Source organism: Vanellus vanellus (assembly GCF_965231255.1).
Source record: "Vanellus vanellus genome assembly, chromosome: 2".
NCBI lineage: Eukaryota > Metazoa > Chordata > Aves > Charadriiformes > Charadriidae > Vanellus > Vanellus vanellus.
In genome coordinates, this window is record NC_138906.1 from 50723096 (window position 1) to 50742513 (window position 19418).

The following is a 19418-nucleotide window of genomic DNA, read 5'->3' on the forward strand; positions in this document are numbered from 1 at the left end:
TTCCAGAGCTATCTCTGGCCAACAGCCAGTCGAAAAGTCATTAAAAAATGTTCAATGAAACAATAATATTCTGTCCTGAAAAACACATAAGTGGGTATTTGTGAAAACAAAAACGTCAGTCTTCAGGTCACTGTTTCCAAATATGATGAAATTAATTTTATGTTTCGTCATTGGCTGTGCCTTTAAAGAGTCTAACACGATACAAAGTGTGCCATGCAAAGAGTCAGCAAGAGCCTAAAGCTAGCTCAAGAAAAGATTGAAGATACAAATAGGGGGGACGAAGGTGGGGGAGTGCAGAGAGGGAGGAAAGAAAGAAAACAATGTGCCTGAAACTTACATACAAAAAGGTTAGATTTTAATAGCTATATATGTAAAATCATGTAGTAAGTTTTTTACTATTTAGATGATTTTGACGAGATGTCAGGTGTCCTGGTTCCAGCAAGGATGGGGTTAATTTCCCCAAGGAGCCGGCAGGGGAGGCAGGTATTCCATACCACGTGACCCGTGCCCAGCTATAAGAGGCGCTAGCCGGGGAGAGGGGGCAGTTGTTACTCGGAGCTGTGATGCGGATTATGTCGGTGCGCTGCGCGGCGGTACTGTAATTGCGTTCTTATACTCCTTTATCGGTGTTATTGTTTTTCTTATTCCCTTTGTCTGTTCTGTTAAATTACGCTATTTCAACCCACGAGTTTTGCCTTTTTCTGCCGATTTTTCCCACGGCTGTGGGAGTCGAGCGAGCAGCTGCATGGTTCTTTGTTGCTGGCTGAGGTCAAACCGCGACAATGGACACTTAATACTTTTGAAAATATGGATCTGCTCATCTTAAATTATATGTGCAAAAGCACATCTACATTACACACACTCTTTTCCCTTGTAGCTGGTCCACTTCTATCAAAAATTTTATGCAAAAGAAAATAATCATAACCGAAGGAAAATGCTGTGCAACCTAGCTATTCCTCTGATAATTGTCAAATAACACAAAGAATGCAAACAATATGTTTTACAAGAAATTTAAATTAAGAAAAGAAATACACCTCTAACAGGTCAGAAAATAAATAACTGAAAATAGCAGTATGATTTTGAACCCAATGCATAATATTACTTTAAAAGAGATATTATTTCAAACAGCAAGGCAAAGAAGTTACTTGGCACAAGGTAATATTAAGCCAAAGAAAAATCACAATTGCTTTGAAATAAGGCTGTGGTGAGTAATTTAGAAACATGGATCAATTCCAAAGCCCCTTGAACAAGACATATAATTTCATTCTCTTCAGCATGCCATTGATCAAGCCTGACATTAATAAGAGAGACAATACAATTTTTGAGTGAAAACTCATTGGAGAGAATAAGTGAATAATTGAGTATATAGATAAATCAGTATGGACACAAACTAGTAATGAGTAGAAAGAACTGGCTATATTGTATTGTACATTATTACTAGCTCTAATCATGATGTCTTGCAGATTTTTCTACATGGGAGGAGTGAATCAAGGAGGTAGATATCTTTGATATATTTCCGTTTGCTTGCAAATGTAAAAGGTCTGGAGGAAAAAAAGAGAAAACCAACAAATTGGACCAGTTTCTTGTGCTGCATTTCCAAGATCTGTTAGGTGATACAACATCTTTTTTCTCATGCACTGTGCTCTGTTGAACCTACCTTCCCTTTTCTCTTTCCTTACATTTTTTTCATTGTTTTTTCAGCTCATAGCTTTCTCTTTTAGTACAGCCTGAGAACTAGTGCACATAGAAGACCCTGTAGATCCTAGTAATTCAAACTCTTGTATACAAATTAAATCTTTTTCTGTGTGTTAGAAATGGATCCATATAGCCCTTATATTTTTGCATACATGGCATGAAGCCTGGCGTTTTGCAGTACTAGAGCTTAACTTTTGACTGAGTGGTATAGCTGGCCTTAAATGGAAAATCTTAGGAAGAAGAATATCTTGACCGAGGTCACTGAAATCCTGTGATGAAGGTGTGCATTTTATCTTTCTTTAGGAGTTTGGTCTTTCAGAGATTTATAGTGTTCCCATAGGTCTAAAAAAATGTATATCTTGAATACAGTGTTCTATTCAGTACATAATATCTAAGAGCAGGTGTCCTAGAAGGCACTTTGAATTGTCAAGGTTAGGTTATTTTTCAAAGTTACTCTTCACCGTACAGACACAAAATAATTTATACCATGTCAGAGATGATGTGGTCATCTCATCCATTGTATGAGGTCAGAGATGGTCATTAGCTAAAAGTGTCAAACATTAACTATTAAGTGATGATGTGAGCAATATAATTATTTACCGTATGCTTTATAGAAATTATTCTGTAGATGCCTAAAAAAATTATATTAATTATGACTGATTGCAAGCATTAGGCACTCACATTGAAGAGATGGGTACTGCAGCTGATTAGATCAAGCAAAAAAAAGTCCTTGAGTTACTTGCACCTATCAAGCATATACCTTGAATCTTCTCCAAATTCTTACAAAATGTCTTCTAAGAGATGCCAACGATTTCAGTGTGAAGACTGTATAGTTTACTTTATTTGAGACAGACAGTTTTATCCTCTTCCCCACCCCCCCACCCCTCCCCCCCCAGATTCCATACAGGCAGTATTTAAAATGAAAAACTCTCCCCCTCCCTTTTTTTTTTTTTTTTAGTAACTTGTGGGAAACCAGGAAAAATCAGGTTTACTGTAGGTGGTTTCCTAATGCTGACTATGAAGTTAATAGAATAGTTTCCCAATTTTCTTGTGAGTGTAGCCTATATTTCACTCTGCTTTTTTGAGATGATGAAACTAAGCTTGAAATTAGAATATACATACTACTGAGTTTTGAGAAGTTTTTTAATGACTGTGTCAGTATTTAGAAGTAAGTTACCTGTCATATTGCCAGATCAGGATCCTGGTTGCACGGTCTTAAAGTCAGGCTGTTAATTAACTATGTACTGAGATTCTCTATCTCATCACTTAAGCTGAGGTACATGATCTCCTGAGGTCCCTTCCAGATTTATCTACTGATTCTTGATCACTTATGGTTTTACCCAAACATTGCTGGAATTATCTTGAGAGTATCCCACTAAGTAAGAATAACATTATCTCTTTTTAATAGAGGGATAGCTGAGGCATGAAGCAGATTCAGTTCTGTCATAGGTGGAACCTGGAATTGAATTTCTTTGTTGTCTATACTTGAAAGTTGCTTTACTAAGTCAAAGTGTGAATTAACAGCATGTTAGCTATTCCTCTGAAGTTGCTACTGCTCATGACCTCCCACATATCCCATCTTCCACTACACTTTGCTGCCCCAAAGTCACACACAAAGCAACCCCTTCACAGCCTAGTTCCTGAACTGGGGAAGCCCAGCACATCAAGTTAATCTCTTAGCTGCTGGTTGCTCTATGCTGATTTTTTTTCTGTTTTCAGGGTTTAACAACAGCCAGGGGTCTGACAGGTACTTGCCATCAGCAAGAGATTTAGCCAGCTCGTTTTAATTCACTGATGAATTAAATGAATATCTTCATCTGACACTATGGTCAAGCAGCTATTGATCCCTAAATTAATTACCAATGTTAGTTTGTAGTGTTTCACTGTAAACAAGCTTCTTGTCTCTTGAATGTGTGTACAGGACTCTGTCCTCTAGACTACCCCTCCCGTTACATGCGTGTGGCTGCTACCTATGTATAGGCCAGTGTGGGTTGAAAACATCCAAAGTCTTTTATTATAATGTAATTAATCTCAATAGATTCTCAATAATAGATTTTTGAGGGATCAACTTCTTCTTTTGGCCAAAAGTCTAGTTCAGCATACAAAAGAGGTCTTTCCAGTACATTACAAGGGGGTCAGAAAATGAAAAGTAGCACTGACTACTATTCAAGAAATTAAATGAACTAAAAAAAAAAACAACTAGTGTTTTACTGAAAGTATTTTCTCAATGGCACATATTTCCGCCAGTTGAACTCCTCCCATTTCACCCCTACTTTCTGGTAGTCAGCAGCCTGAAGGACTTAGGGGAGCAGCAGTGGGATTTTTTACAGACAATTCCCTAGCAAGTTACCTTTATAAAAATATTTTGAAAGCAGCAAATAATATTCAAAATGAACCCAAGCAGGCAACCCCCTCCCCTCAACTCCCCCTACCTTTCTTACTACCTGCTTCCATGTGTTTGATTGGATCAGAATTTGAGACGGAAAGAAACAGCAATAATAGCAGATGTAGTAGATGAGAGACATGGGAGATTTGATTCCAGGCAAAACTCCTACAAAGGAATTCTCTCATATGAGCAATTGGCTGTCATGTTATTCCTATGATAGCCTTTATATGGAATTTGATTAAAAGGAGAAGGCAATTTGGAAATGAGGCATCATTCCCTGTTATCAGAAAGCTTTCTCCTAGTTCACTTTTTCCTTTAAAATTCAGTCCTACAATGTGGGGACAAGCTCGCAGTTTCAACGAGAGAAATGACAGTTTCTACTCCTCAGGACATGAATTACATTTGATTTCATTATGGGGATATTCTGAAAATGCAAAACAGTAGAAAACTTCAGGTCAGGGTTAAGTACTCCCAGTCTACCATATGGCAATGCATAGTTTTAACTCCCACGTGGTCTTATTGTTCTTTGTGACAGATTGTTACACAGCACTGCTGTGATTGCTGAAGTGCTTTTCTTTAGTTGTGTAACTTCCAGTCCGGAATCCCTTGTCTTTTTTGCCTTATTTTCTTCAGTAGATACTACTCCATACTTTTTTCCTACTCAAACCTCAGGTAGCTGAACAGAACTGGTTGCTGCTAGTTTAAATTCATGTTTAAAGAATGCTCTACCACATCTACAATCCTGTGTGAATAAGTGCGTAGGACAGGAAAAGAATCGTGGGGAATTTTTAGAAATCTCTAATTGCCCAATAAGGCATTAGAGCAAATGTATATCCAATGGGTATGTGTCACCTTTTGCTCCTTAGAACAGGTAAGGGGAGGAGTTTGTATGTCAAAGCAAATTTGAGTAGATGTGGTTTCAACTTTCCACATAGACAGAGTCCACTGGAGCAAGTTAGAAGGTTAAGAGTTCCTTAATTTGGCTTAATCTAACAGAAACATTTTGTCCCTGTTTGTGTGGTCATGGCAGCATACAGGGGGAGAACTGTGGCTGGGCTCAAGCTCAACTATTATAAATGCTAAGTATGTAAATAGACTATACTTTTGACTATAAATGGGAAGCTGAAAGAATGCCTATGAGTTTCAGGCTCAGAACAGTGGCTTGGCAGAAAGCTGGTCTTAAGCTTTAAGCTCTGCTATAAAATTCCTGTGTAAAACAGTGCTCTCTTTGGGTTTCTTTTCCCTGACTGTGTATGTAAGAAATAATCAGATTTTTTTTTTTTTAAGAGTATTATAAAAATAAGATCACTGCATTATTCAAAGGACTTTGGTTACCAGATACAGTCGACAGACTTCATAGGTTTGAAATGGTTAACCTCAGGGATCAACCTAAGGGAGATAAAATTGGTAGCATATTATTTAGGACTTCAGAAAACACAGCTATATCGTACAGATGTTCCTGGAGTATAAGGTACAGTTGGGAGGAACAGGGGTCACAGAATTGAAAGAAGAGATTCCAGCTTTCCTCATCTCTGGTATCAGATTAAGTTTGAATTAATCGATCATGTAAGTGTATCTTGCATGGTGATACTGTTGATTCATGAGTTAATGAACCATTTTTCAGCCACTGTTTTTGTAACATTAGGCACGTGAATATCTGTGGGTTTTTTTTTAAATCTACTTCTGTCTTTTTTGTTGTCACTGAACCAACATTCTTTTTCTCCTGTAGAAGTTTGGTGAAATACCTTAATCTTTTGTTAGTGAGTACTGATTGGCATAACGAGATGTCACAGAGAGAGAACTCTCTTCAGGTCTGACTGATTTCAGGCATGAAACAAATATTTTTCAAGGAGTAGTTATGCCAGATATAAACCATAAAGTATAACTTAGTAAGTGAGTAAACTGGCTGGATCTAATAATGTACAGCTTGTAGAACTGCTGTGCATGCTGTAAGCGTATGTGAAAAAACATAGCACCCAGCGGTCATAGCTTCAGTATGGTGTACACCAGGAATATTATTCCTGGAATAAGTGACTGAAGTTCTTAGAAATCTGTGGTTCTGGGCATATTTTTCCCCTGTGCTACACATAATGTGATATCCTACATCTGGCAGTAGACAGGTCACTACTTGAATTTTGTGTCCCAAAACACAAAGGTCTGGGAAAGAAGAGATGATGACTGCTTCAGAAAACTCTGTAGGAAAACACATTTCCAGAAAAACATAAACAAAATGAAAACAAAGTTTGCAGACATCTAAGAAGCATTTGGTACAATAAAAGGAAAAACAAACAAACAAATCTTCAGCAGCTGATAAATGAGTCAGAAGTCAGTGATCTCTTGTTGCAAAAATAAGGGTGAGACTAGGCCAACAGTGGCTTGTTTTTGATACATGAGTCTGAGACGACCTCACATTGAAGGGTCAGTAGCTGCACATATATATGAAGGCTAATGTTCTCTGGGATAGAACGCAGGCAATCTTGTTTATAGTGATTAAAACAGCAGGTGTCAACAGGCACTAAGGAAGTCATGACCAAATCATTTAGAGTGATCAGAAGAACTAACTGTGAAGAAGTTTCTGCTCTTTTGGAAAGGATAAGGAAAACTTAATAGACTATACAGAGAATAATGTATTTTACATCTTTAATTTGTGGTACCCCCAGTAAAATAGCAAATTAAAAACCACGAGTGGAGGAGAATAAATGTATAAATAGTAGACACCATTTCCACTCTAAAAAAATGAAAATAGACAACGAAGTTAATATAAATTACTCTGTGACTTCCCATCTATCCTGTTGCCAGTGAAGAATGAATCACATTTCTTTTTTAATAGTGTATGAAGTGTCTTGCTATAAATCTCAAACAAGGGGATGTTTAGCGTTTCCTTCCCAAATGCTAGGAAATGAAAGCTTTTTAGCTACTGCGTTTTACTCTTCCTTTCCAGTTGTTCAACAAATTACTTTTTCAGCTGAGATATACAGTGAGACTCTCTGCCATCCCGCTCTGTGAGTTGAAGTAGAGCAGGAATCCCCAAAATGGATAGTTTGTTTATTGCTGGTGCTTCACATCTCCTCTACCAAACACATCTAATACAGACTAGCTGTTTTTATGTGAAACTCTTATTTTATTGTTACCTCGTTTTCCCAAATCTCTCACATTTCTTTGTTTAAGCCTCTCTGCCTGCCTGACAAGGGAATTGCAAACCTCCTGAGGCTGGGACTGGTGTGTCTGTACTCGTCTGCATGGCGCCTGGGACATTCCATTTGTCACTTTTGACCAGAGGCATAGGAAATGCTCTTCACATAATTCAGCTCTGTGTTTTTATGTTTGGTTTGGTTTGGTTTTTTTCCCCTAGTCACTTCCCTTTGCAGGTTTCTTCTTCACAGTTCAAACTGTTTCATTTTCCCTTCCCAGAAGAAGTAATTTATGTTTCCATATAATTGGATTATTTTGCATTCATTTTTACCACGGGTATTTTCTTCATTGTGGTTTTGCAACATTTGCTTGCCTGCACAGCAGCTTCATTTAAGAATATAATTGTTAACTCTTTCTTCTAGTTATTAAAAAAGTGCAATAGGGCTGCCTAGTAGCTAACTGCATACTGTACTTCATTCTACAAATTGAGAGCTTTCTTGCTTTGCTTCAGTTAATTTGCTTCAGTTAGTTTGCAATGTATTTGGTGGTTAGTATTTGTATCCAAGCCAATTTGAATTAGTTATACACAGTGTGATCTTGCCTCAGGCACTTAATTTTAAAAGAAAATCAGTTATTCTTTGTTACACCACCTTTTTTCTCTAGAGTCTTATACATATATTCTTGCTGACCAATAGTTCTTGAAGAATAGACCTAACATCTGTGTTGTCAGAAACCTGGAAGACATTAACGTCACATGAGGCATTCTTCTTTTATTCTGACTAAGTGTGAATATAATTGCATGCGTCTCTGTGGAGCATGGGTGTAAAAGAATGACTTTCCTTTCTAATATGGGTTCCCCAGTTAGACATGTTTTGGTAATTATTGGCATCAGTCCTTCTCTTATTCTGAAGACTGATAGAGTACTTCCCTTTCATTTTACTTCAATAGCTTCTACCTTTTGCTACTTTTTGAGTACTGACATTCTTCTTTTTTTAAACCCATCATTTAAAAACCAAGTAGTTCTATTAACAACCCTGGCACCATGTTATTTATACCCATTGATCTGTTTCTATATGTACATGTATTCTAGCACTGGCTTTTTATTAATTAATCAGTTTATTAGATGATCAGTCCTGACAATAGCATTTTGTGGTGGGTTGACGTTAGCTGGCTGCCAAATGCCCACCCAGCTGCTCTTTAGCTCAGCCTCCTCAACAGGACAGAGGGAGAAAATAAGACGAAAAAGCTTGTGGGTCAAGACAAAGACAGTGAGGTCACATACCAATCACTGTCATGGGCAGAACAGACTAGGCCTGGGGAAAATTAATTTAAGGGCTGTTCCTCACACTTTTCCCCTCATCACCGGGCAGCGTTCTGCCCTCGCTGGGCGGCGCTTTCCCTGAGGCACCCGCCCGTGGCTGAGGGGCTCAGCCCTGCCCGGTGCTGGGGCCGCTGGAGCCGCTGTGTCCGGCTCGGGGCAGCCCAGCCTCACCTCACACAGACCACAACTAGGTGCTTGCACCTGGTAAAATACTGCAAGCAGATTTGTGTTTTATTCCTCTTAAACAGCACAAAGCAAAACTGACTATATATTTGTAATGTAAATGACAGCTTAGCATGGATATATCCGACTTGGCTCATTTAAAACTAACACTAAATATTAAAAGAAGCCTGACTGGCAAATAAATTTTCACATAAGGTGAATTAGCATTGGTACCTATGCTGACTTCTTTACATTGTATGATCCATATTATACTGTGGTCTTCAGTACAGACATGTTTTTGACTAACTGAGATGGAATAACTGTATTGTGTCTGATTGCTTTCTTTCCTACTATGACATTTTGGCAGGATACTGAAATAAGAGACACGCGAGGTTTGTGTAGACAAAGACGTGAACTGAAGCTGAGACTTAGAGCTTCATCTCAACTTTAAGAGGAACTAGGCATGAAGCTGTATTTGAAGGCCAGGCCATTTGAAGCAAAGTTAAGTAACTTGAAGTTGAATTTTCTTCATGAAGCCACAGGCTAATGAAGTACATATTTCTTGCTTGCTACTGAGGAGTATTTCTACATTATTTTTAATTTCCTTTCACTTATGGGCAAATATTCTCTGTTTTATGATGAACAGACACACTAGCATGTGGCTTCAGGGATGCCAAAGCAATCTTTAACTTCCTACTTATATCAGATTGATATTTCCTTTGTTTCCCCAAGGTGTGCTAATGACTCTGACTGCAAAAAACTCTGTGTGCCTAGACAGAAAAGAATATTTCCTCATGATTGCAGCTTTGTAGACGTACCAATGCCACATATTTAAAACCTATTCTGCAGTGACACACTCCCCCCTGCAAGGTTTAAAAAGCTTGACTTTACCTGAGGGAGGAAAGTATTAACTAATAGGCACTGAAGGACAGGGAAAATGTTCAATTGTAGATTAATGTAATTGTTAGATGCAAAAATACTAATACAATTTATTTTTTTAAATTCTCAGAATGCCCCATTTTATTGGATTGGGTCTGCAATTATTTTAGGGCATCAGTAATTAGAGCTTTTGTCCGGAAGTCTCTGTCCACTGTTGTTGGATTTCAAGTGCAACAACAGGCATGAAAAAAAAAAAAGAAGCAGAGGCAGTTATGATACCTGGAGATGCTTTCATCCTTTGCTGGTGATCTGGTGAGCAGTTGGGAGTGGGGAGCTTGCAAAGCAAGGTAACTATGGCTGAAGAAATAACCATTTTGCTCATGTCAGGTGAGAGATTGCATGTAGTGTTGAGCTAAATCTAGAACGTGAGAACCTCATTCAAGCGATCAGTATTGGAAATGTCCTTTCTCTGTTGCATTTCCAAACTGAGGTGCAACATATTCTACAATGTACAAAACGAACCTGGGAAGCCATCAAATGTTAGGTAAAAAAGAGAAAAAAGATTTTGAAAACTGCACGGTCATTTTGTTTGTGCTAGCTTCAACAGATGCTATATTACAAAGAAACTATTGTTAAAATGGTAATGATCAGTTAAACTTAGAGTAGCTAGGAGGCTAAATAATTGCATACTAAAAATGAGGTATTCCGAAAAATAAGCTTTAGACTTCTGCCTCTGTTCTGTACATGTTCCTTCAGGATTCCTTCAAAGAAACAGCATTATTAAGTAGAATTGCAAGTCATGCAGCAAACAGTGGAACTTTAATCATACTGAAAGCAGATGGAAATTCACCCATCATTTCTATACAGGCCATGATTGACTTTCTGGCCCAATGAAAAGGCCTTGAAGTCTCTGTGCTTCTATTGCTTTTCCCCTGCTCTCTTTCACAAGCTGTTTACTTATACATAACCACTAGTGGACTTCCAACAAAAAATGGATTTTCACATAGTTTTGTTTTGTTGTTTTGTTTTTGTTTTTTACATTGGCACATGTTGTTTGACTCAAGATGGTTTTGTAATTAATATGAGGGGTCACAAGGTCCATACTTCTGACATCTGATGTGGTTGAAATTCCTGGACTGAACTGAGTTTCTGAGAAGTACACAGTCAAGAAAAATTATACTGAGTGATTTATTAGAACACTTGCCAAAATATTTATCTTTTCCAATGAATATATCTTGATATATTCTGGTTATTACATTCTCTGGTTACGACATGTGTTTTTAGAAGTGACGTGACTTGCCTACAGATTTCTGAGGAGTTGAAAAAGAAATGGCATCGTTTCAGCCCTGATCAAGTACCTTAACCAAAACATCAGCCCTTTTCTTTAATGTATTACTGATGAAAGGAATCTGAATGACAAATCACTAGACATATATTGCGACTTAGAGATATGTTGTAAAGTGCTATTAATTTGGAATGCATTTTTTTCTGTCTTGTTTGTAACACTTACCATTTCTATTAGCTTTGGCCTAAAACCAGACTTACTTTGATGTAGCTTTATTCTATTACATTTAGGCAAATTTAACTGAGGTAACTGTAAATGAAAGGAGATTCTTGATTCTGGTGTCAGTGGGTTGCTTGAGAAACAAGGGACTGAATGTTGCTCTTGCAGTTCGTTGTAGCACTCTCCTGTGAGGCAGAATGTGGAGATGAGCTGAACACAATTCTTGGGCTCTCACATTAAAATTCCTGCATCTAATTTGAAGCAAGGGAGTAGAAATGATTGCTCTACCTTCTGGAGTTCTCCTTTCTGGATAGAGCTAAACTCCTTGTGCCAGATACAACTGATCCCTTAAGGTTTGTAAAAATACTTAGGAGCTTTTAATCTTTTTCCCTTTGGAAGGACCTTGCAGAAACTGGCAAGTGTTTAAAAAGTATGCTGTGGGAAGATGTCCCAGGTATCCTCATAAAATCTTAACTCCTCTATCCAAAGTATTGTGGTTGCAAATAGTACCATGCTAATTTTATACACAGTTGTATTTTTCAGCTGTATAATATCTAAAATCATTGCCAAAAGGTGCTGCCTCCTTTCAGTTTAATTTTCACAGATGAATTTATGGAGCAATTGACTGTGGAGAAATGGGCCTTTACTGACTGATGTCCAGTTGGTGGTAGAAGACTCTGAAACAGAGTCTTAAAAAAGATATACCAACTTTTTTTCTTTTTTTTTTTTAACAGCGAAAATGCAGAAGTAGCTGTTTATTTATTTATTTATTTATTATTTCTACTGAGAATGAACTTGTAATTCAAGCACTACCTTCTGATAACTGTTGTTAAAGTCCAGGAAACAGATGTTTTTACATAGATGAAGAAAGGAAAAGTCTTAGAGAGGAAATATCTCCACTTTGGTACTTCAGATTGCCCCTGAGGAAAATACATTTCTGGTGTGAATAAATACAGTGCAGCCTTTTTCAAAGAGTCTAATTAAGTCACATACATTCAATAGTATAGATGTTCCCTATAGACTGTAATGATACCAAAGATTTTTGTTATTTGGTGTGGTTTCCTTCATTACAATACTTAATTCAAACTTTTTAAGCAAACCTTCCTTTTGAAACACAGATATGATCATTTTTTGATTATGAGATACTAGATTAATCTTTTATCAAATCCAACCTCATATTGCAATTCATATGGTTTTTAAAGGATTCAGTGCAGGTTACAGTGTGGACTGCAGTCTGTCTTTTATTTTTGGCAACACTGCTGAACTTTTTTATAACTTCAGTCAGTTGACTTCTCATTCTTTGTTGGCCTTATATATTTAAATAATAAACCCACTGAATCTTCTATGATTTTCTACTGTGCCTGTCATAATGGCATGCCCATAACTGGGTGGTGGCTTCTGGGTACTTATTAATAGCAGTCCTGCAAGGATAACATTCAGAACTTGTATTCCAATTTAAGCTGAGTCTTTTATTTTAGTTTGTTCTGCAGTTGAATGTTCTGTAAGTCTGTTTAGGAAAGGAGAGGGGTGGAGGTATCAATAGGCTAGGTAAATGCTTCGCAGCTGGCAGTTTATTGTATTCACACAGTCAGACTCTGACATAAGGTAAGTTTCAACATGATTGAGCACTTGAAGTGTGTATTTTATATTCAATAGTTATTAACAGAACTTAATAGCTATGAGAAGAGATTTGAGTTTGTTCAATAAAGAGAATGCAAAGTCCTGAGCCTGGGATGCAGCTATGGTGTCTGTCAGCTTGGTGACTTAAAGCCATTAGACACGCTTATACATCTGCTCATTTTAATAACCCTCCTGCCTTTTTTTCCAGAAGGCTTCAAGACCATTAGTAATGGTCAAAACATAGCTTAAGAAACCCATTCCACATCTGTTCAGGCCACATAGCTGAAAAATGAGCATTCAAGGTGCCCTTTCTCTTCCTTGATGAAATTGGTTAAGCAATCCAAATGTAAATGATAAAGAGTTTAAGAATGAACACTTATGGCTGGTTGAGATATTTTTATTTTCGGCATAAGGATTCTGCGCTGCCAACAGATGACTCATTGCCATATAAAACAGTTGGTCTCAACTTGCCAAAAGGTGAAAGTTGTAATAAATCATCTTTTTCCATTCCACATTGTCCAACTGAAACTATTGAAACACTCCATCATTTCTAAAAACCACACAATTTTATGATGATCCTTTTAAACCAACTCAGAAGATGAACTGGAGTTGGTCAGGCAAATATTATACTGGATCCTTTCTATAACATGTAGCACACAGCTAAGTGACTCCAAGCAATTTATTGGAACTAGATGATGATGGGCAGTTCTCAAATCTTATCCGAAGGTAAGACTTTGTTTTACTTTCATCAAATAAGAGAAATAGGAACAGGCCAAGGATAAAACTGACGTAAAAAACTCAGGAAGATACACAAATCAACACAGAGATTATAACCTCTGTGTTGCTTCTTTCAGTGTTTTGCTATCATTGCCGCAGCAATGAATATTCATATGATGGTTCTTTGGCAAAATAGACTGTCAAAACCCATTGCATAAATGGGCAAAAAGACCATCTATAAATTAAGACATACTTAATTAAAAAGCTTCAGTTTCAAGGAAGCTGTTCCAAACTTCTACCAAGTTTAAAGGATTGTATGCATACAGCACAATTCACATTGGTATAAATAATTCGGTGATCTCTTTAGAGCTTCAGGGGTGAGGGTGGATAATAATAAAATAAATAAGCACTAATTTAACAAGACTAATTAAAGGTCTGCAAGTTTAAAAATAGGTGAAAAAAAATAGGACTTATTAATCCCTGATCCCCCCAAAGCCTGATGTGTTTTGTACGAACCTTCAAATACCTCTTATACAGCTTCAACTCCGGAAGTGACAGTACATACTACAAATTGTATGAAAACAGGATTTTTCTTGAAATGTCCTGTACTATATTCTTGCTTTAATTCCATTACAGCTGGAGTTAGGAAGTGCATAGATGAGCAAAAATGAATAACTAATAGGTTGAATCCATTCTAGTGATGTGGTTTAGAATCCTAGAACGGTCAGTTGCTGAGAGGAGCTGCTCCAGAGCCGGGCCAACCCACAGTGGAGCAGCAGAGCTTGGTGCACAGGTGGTTTTCCTAAGAGAAGGACACACCAGGGCAGCAGAGCCATCCGCCAGGAGCCGGCAGCTCTCGCATGAGCCACTGACAAGGCCAGGCCCTTGCCAGAGAAACGTTGACCACCCCCTGCCTATAAAAAAGCACTCTGGGGAGTGTGAGCAATCAGGGTGTGTCACGTCAGACAGGACACAGTACTACAGTTTGCCCGAAAGGGCACCACTTTGAAGGAGGAGCATTCCACTGGTCGAGCACTGTTCTGGGACTATCTGCACAGGTCAAGGGCGCTCAAAGCCTAATGGTGGGTACTTATCTTGAGATCAAAGGCTGCAGCTTGGGGCTCTGCACCATCCACCCCAGTGGCAGCCGATGCCTCCACCCAGAAGGAGATGCTGAAGGAAGAGGCTGCAGAAAGCGTCTGGGCCTTTCTCCTGGGGCAGAATTGCCTGCAAAAGGTGTGCCCAGGTGGAGGACCTCCTGCTGCAGGTGGCTGAGCTGCAGGAGGTGGTGAGGATGCTGCATAGCATCAGGGAGGCTGAGAAGGAGATAGACAGCTGCCTCCCAGTGCATCCTGCAGTGGACTCACAACCCACAGCCAAACAGTCAAGCACTCCCACACTGGCACACACAGAAGGAACAGAGGCCAGTAACACAGAATGGAAGCTTGTAACTGAAAAGACCAGCAGGAGGAAGAGGCTTCCCCCAAAAGGCTGAGGTGCCCTGCAGGACGGCTTCAGTGCTCTGCAGAGTGAAGAGGTAAAAGCTACTGTATCAGGAGAGGTGCTGGAACCGAGTAAGACTACCCAATCTGCTCCACGTATAACAACTAGTGCAACTAAGAAAAGGTGATGGATGATAGTTGTAGGCGAAGAGATACAGAGGCACCTATTTACTGGCCTGATGCACTCTCTAGGGAGGTGTGCTGCTTGCCAGGGGCTCATATCAGGGATGTAACTGAGAGACTACCAAACCTCGTGCAGTCCTCAGACTGTGAAAATGGGAAACATAACACTCATTTTTAAAAAGGGAAAAAAAAGACGACCTGCGGAACTACAGGCCAGTCAGTCTCACCTCTGTGCTTGAGATCACAGAGCAGATCCTCCTGGAAACTCTGCTAAGGCACATGGAAAATAAGGTGATCGGTGGCATCTTCACTAAGCCATCTTCACTAAGGGCAAAGGGTAAGAATCATAGACCACCCAACCAGGATGAAGGGGCAGATGAAATATTCTATAAACAGCTGGGTTTATGGGGGACTTCAACTTAGCAGATATCTGCTGGGAATACAATACAGCAGGGAGGGAACAGTCTAGGAGGTTCCTAGAGTGTGTTGAGGAGAACTTCCTGAAACAGCTGGTGAGGGAGCTGACTAGGGAAGGTGCCCTGATGGACCTGTTGGTTGTAAAGAGAGAAGGACTTGTGAGGGGTGTGATGTCTGTAGGCTGTCTTGGGCATAGTGATCATGAGATAGTTTTCGATTCTTGGAGAAGCAGGAAGAGGGGTCAGTAGAACTGCTACCTTGGACTTCTGGAGGACAGACTTTGGTCTTTTCAGGAGCCTGGTTGACAAAGTCCCTTGGGAGGCAGTCCTCAAGGGCAAAGGAGTTCAGGAAGGCTGGATGTTTTTCAAGAAGGAAGTCTTAAAGGTGCAGGAGCAGGCCATCCCCATGTGCCTAAAAATGAGCCATCAGGGAAAAAGACCATCCTGGCTGATCAGAGAGCTATGGTTGCAACTCAAGGAAAAAAGGAGAAATTATGGCCTTTGGAAGAAAGGGCAGGCCACTCATGAGGAGTACAAAGATGTAGTGAGGCTATGTAGGGAGAAAATTAGGACCAAAGCCCAATTAGAACTTGACCTGGCTACTGCTGTTAAGGACAAAAAAAAAAAAAAAGTTCTTATAAATACATTAACAATAAAAGGAGGGCTAAGGATAATCTTTGTCCTTTAGTAGACGGGGGCGGAAACATAGTGACAAAGGATGAGGAAAAGGTTGAGGTACTTAATGCCTTCTTTGCCTCAGTCTTTAACAGTAAAACCAGTTGCACCCTGAGTACCCAGCCCTCTGTGCTAGTAGGCAGGGGCAGGGAGCAGAATGAAGCCCTCATAATCCACGAGGAAATTGCGAGTGGCCTGTTCCAGCACCTAAATATACGCAAGTCTATGGGGCCAGATGGGATCCACCTGAGGGTACTGAAGGAACTGGGAGAAGTGCACGCCAAGCCACTTTCCATGATTTATCATCAGTCCTGGCTAACCGGGGAGGTCCCAGTTGACTGGAGCTTAGCAAACGTGATGCCCATCCACAAGAATGGCCGGAAGGAGGATCCAGGGTACTACAGGCCTATCAGTCTGACCTCAGTGCCAGGGAAAGCTGTGGAACAGATCATCCTAAGTGTCATTATGCGGCACACGCAGAACAATCAGGTGATCAGGCCCAGTCAGCATGGGCTCATGAAAGGCAGGTCCTGCTTGACAAAACTGATCTCCTTCTATGACAAGGTGACCCACTTAGTGGATGAAGGAAAGGCCGTGAATGTTGTTTACCTGGACTTCAGTAAAGCCTCCAGAGGTTGTAGTGAGGTGGAAACAACCTCAAGTTGCCCTAGGGGAGGTTTAGATTGGATATTAGGATAAATTTCTTCACTGAAAGGGTTGTCAACCATTGGAACAGGCTGCCCGGGGAAGTGATGGAATCACCATCCCTGGAGGTATTTAAAAGACGGGTAGACGTGGTGCTTAGGGACATGGTTTAGTGGTGGGTTTGGCAGTGTTAGGTTGATGGCTGTACTTGATCTTCAAGGTCCCTTCCAACCTAGACAATTCTATGATTCTATGATTTTTACAAGGGCATGTAAAATAGGATGAAGTTGAAGGGCTTCAAAGTGGAAGAGGGGAGATTTAGAATAGATATCAGGAAGAAATTTTTCACTATGGCGGTGCTGAGGCAATGGAATAAATTGCCTAGGGAAGTTGTGGAGGTCCCATCCCTGGAAGTGTTCAAGGCCAGGCTGGATGGTGTCCCTGCCCATGGATGTGGGGGTTGGAACTAGATTATCTTTAAGGTCCCTTCCAACCTAAACCATTCTGTGAGTCTATGATTCTATAATATTTGAGACCAGAAGGTTTGATTCAGTTTTGGGATGCAGAATAGGTTTTCTCCATTTCTTCATATGTATATTTCTACTTGAAATGTTCATGGCACAGAAACGTGAAAAGATAAGAGATGCCTTTGCATTTCATTGCTCAGAGCAGTAGGGTTGTCTTGATTTCTCCTGCTCTCTAGCTCTAGCAGCATATAGTTTGGCTACATGTTCATACTGCAGAACTCTAGAACTTGTCATGTCAAGGAATGGTACCTGGGGATGCTGTGTTACCCGCAGTTGTCTGTGATCTGCTTCTGCCCAACCCTCTTGTTTGGTAAGGTTTGATCAAGGCCCGGCTAAAGATCTGCCTTCCTGCCTTGCACTTCTGGGCTCTGATATTAGTTTGACAAAGGAGGGAAACTTTCCTAGCTTGATCGACCAAGGAAGCCCGGTAACAGCCTGGGAAAGGAGCAGTTCAGCTTTGTTTGGTTTCTCTGGTCCCTGAAACCTGAATGTTGAGCTGTGACTGAGTTTCATCCCTCTTATGGTGTTTAACAGAGATGACTTGAACTCTGTGAGGTATTCAAGCCTGAGTTCTGACCTGATTTTTAAGGTCAGTAGAAAGTGTTGTAGGGTTTTTTGGTGTGGTTTTGTGTGTTGTTTCGTTGTTTGTTTTGTTTGTTTTAGTTTGGTTTTTTTTTTTTTTTTTTTTTGTAAATAAATGCAACTTATGGAACATATGTGAGAACTCAGCTTTCTGTTGTGAATACTTTTTAGTGTACACTTGGAAAGACCAGAAAACTGCTCTTTTTTTGGTCTTGAATAAGGTTTGGATTTAACTATTATTTAAGTATTTCCCTTACTTACTATAACCTCATTATAATTTAAAACTCTAAAACACTATTTTCTGCTATGAGACAAAGAAATGAACACTGTAACATGACAGCATTTCCAAGTGTTTGTATCAGTTGACTCAAGGTACAAGTAAGACTGAACTGATCCTGTTTGGAAGGAAACTTGTATCCTCAGCAAGGTTGCTGATGATACCAAACTGGGTGGGGTGGCTGACACCCCAGAGGGCCGCGCTGCCATTCAGCGTGACCTGGACAGGCTGGAGAGCTGGGCAGCGAAGAACCTAACGAGGTTCAACAAAAGCAAGTGCAAGGTCCTGCACCTGGGGAGGAAGAATGCTAGGCACCAGTACAGGTTAGGGGCGGACCTGCTGGGAAGTAGCTCTGAGGAGAAGGATCTGGGGGTCCTAGTAGACAGTAAATTATCCATGAGCCAGCAATGTGCCCTTGTTGCCCAAAAGGCCAATGGAATCCTGGGCTGCATAGGGAAGAGTGTGGCCAGTAGGTCGAGGGAGGTCATTCTCCCCCTCTACTCTGCACTGGTGAGGTCACAACTGGAATACTGTGTCCAGTTTTGGGCTCCCCAGTTCAAGAGGGACAGGGAACTGCTGGAGCGAGTCCAGCGAAGGGCAACTAAGATGATTAAGGGCTTGGAGCATCTCCCTTATGAGGAAAGGCTGAGAGAGCTGGGACTCTTTAGCCTGGAGAAGAGAAGGCTGAGGGGAGGCCTTATTATGGCATACAAGTATCTAAAGGGTGGGTTGAAGGAGGATGGAGCCAGGCTCTTTTCAATGGTTCCCAGTGACAGGACGAGGGGTAATGGGCACAAGTTAGAACATAGGAAGTTCCGTTCAAATACACGGAAACACTTCTTTATGGTGAAGGTGACAGAGCACTGGCACAGGCTGCCCAGGGAGGTTGTGGAGTCCCCTTCTCTGGAGATTTTCAAGACCCGCCTGGATGCAGTCCTGAGTAATGTGCTCTGGGCAATCCTGCTTTAGCAGGGGAGTTGGACTAGATGATCTCTAGAGGTCCCTTCCAACTCTGAAAATTCCGTGATTCCGTGAAATGCTCTAAAGAATTTTTGACTGTTATACCTTTATATAGATTGCAACTAATGGTAGATTGTGTTGGTCTTAAATAGTTCAGAAACTGCTGAATTCTTCACTGGCGTTACATGAGGAATGTGCGATCATGGTGGTGTAGGAAATGTAGGTGGCCACAAGATAGAGCACCAAATGGCTGGGCATCAACCTTACTTTTGTATATGTGGTGGAGGAGACAGAA

At 40.2% G+C, this 19418-nt stretch overlaps 1 long non-coding RNA gene across 1 annotated transcript in view; it reads left to right on the forward strand.

Moving 5' to 3' along the window:
* The first annotated feature begins 222 nt into the window (after nucleotides 1–222).
* The window catches only part of LOC309686764, a 33714-nt gene continuing 14518 nt past the window's right edge, over nucleotides 223–19418 (forward strand). The window contains exons 1-2 of the long non-coding RNA XR_014270581.1: nucleotides 223–347; nucleotides 1464–1495. This is a non-coding gene — a long non-coding RNA (uncharacterized lncRNA). The remainder of the gene's footprint in view (nucleotides 348–1463; nucleotides 1496–19418) is intronic.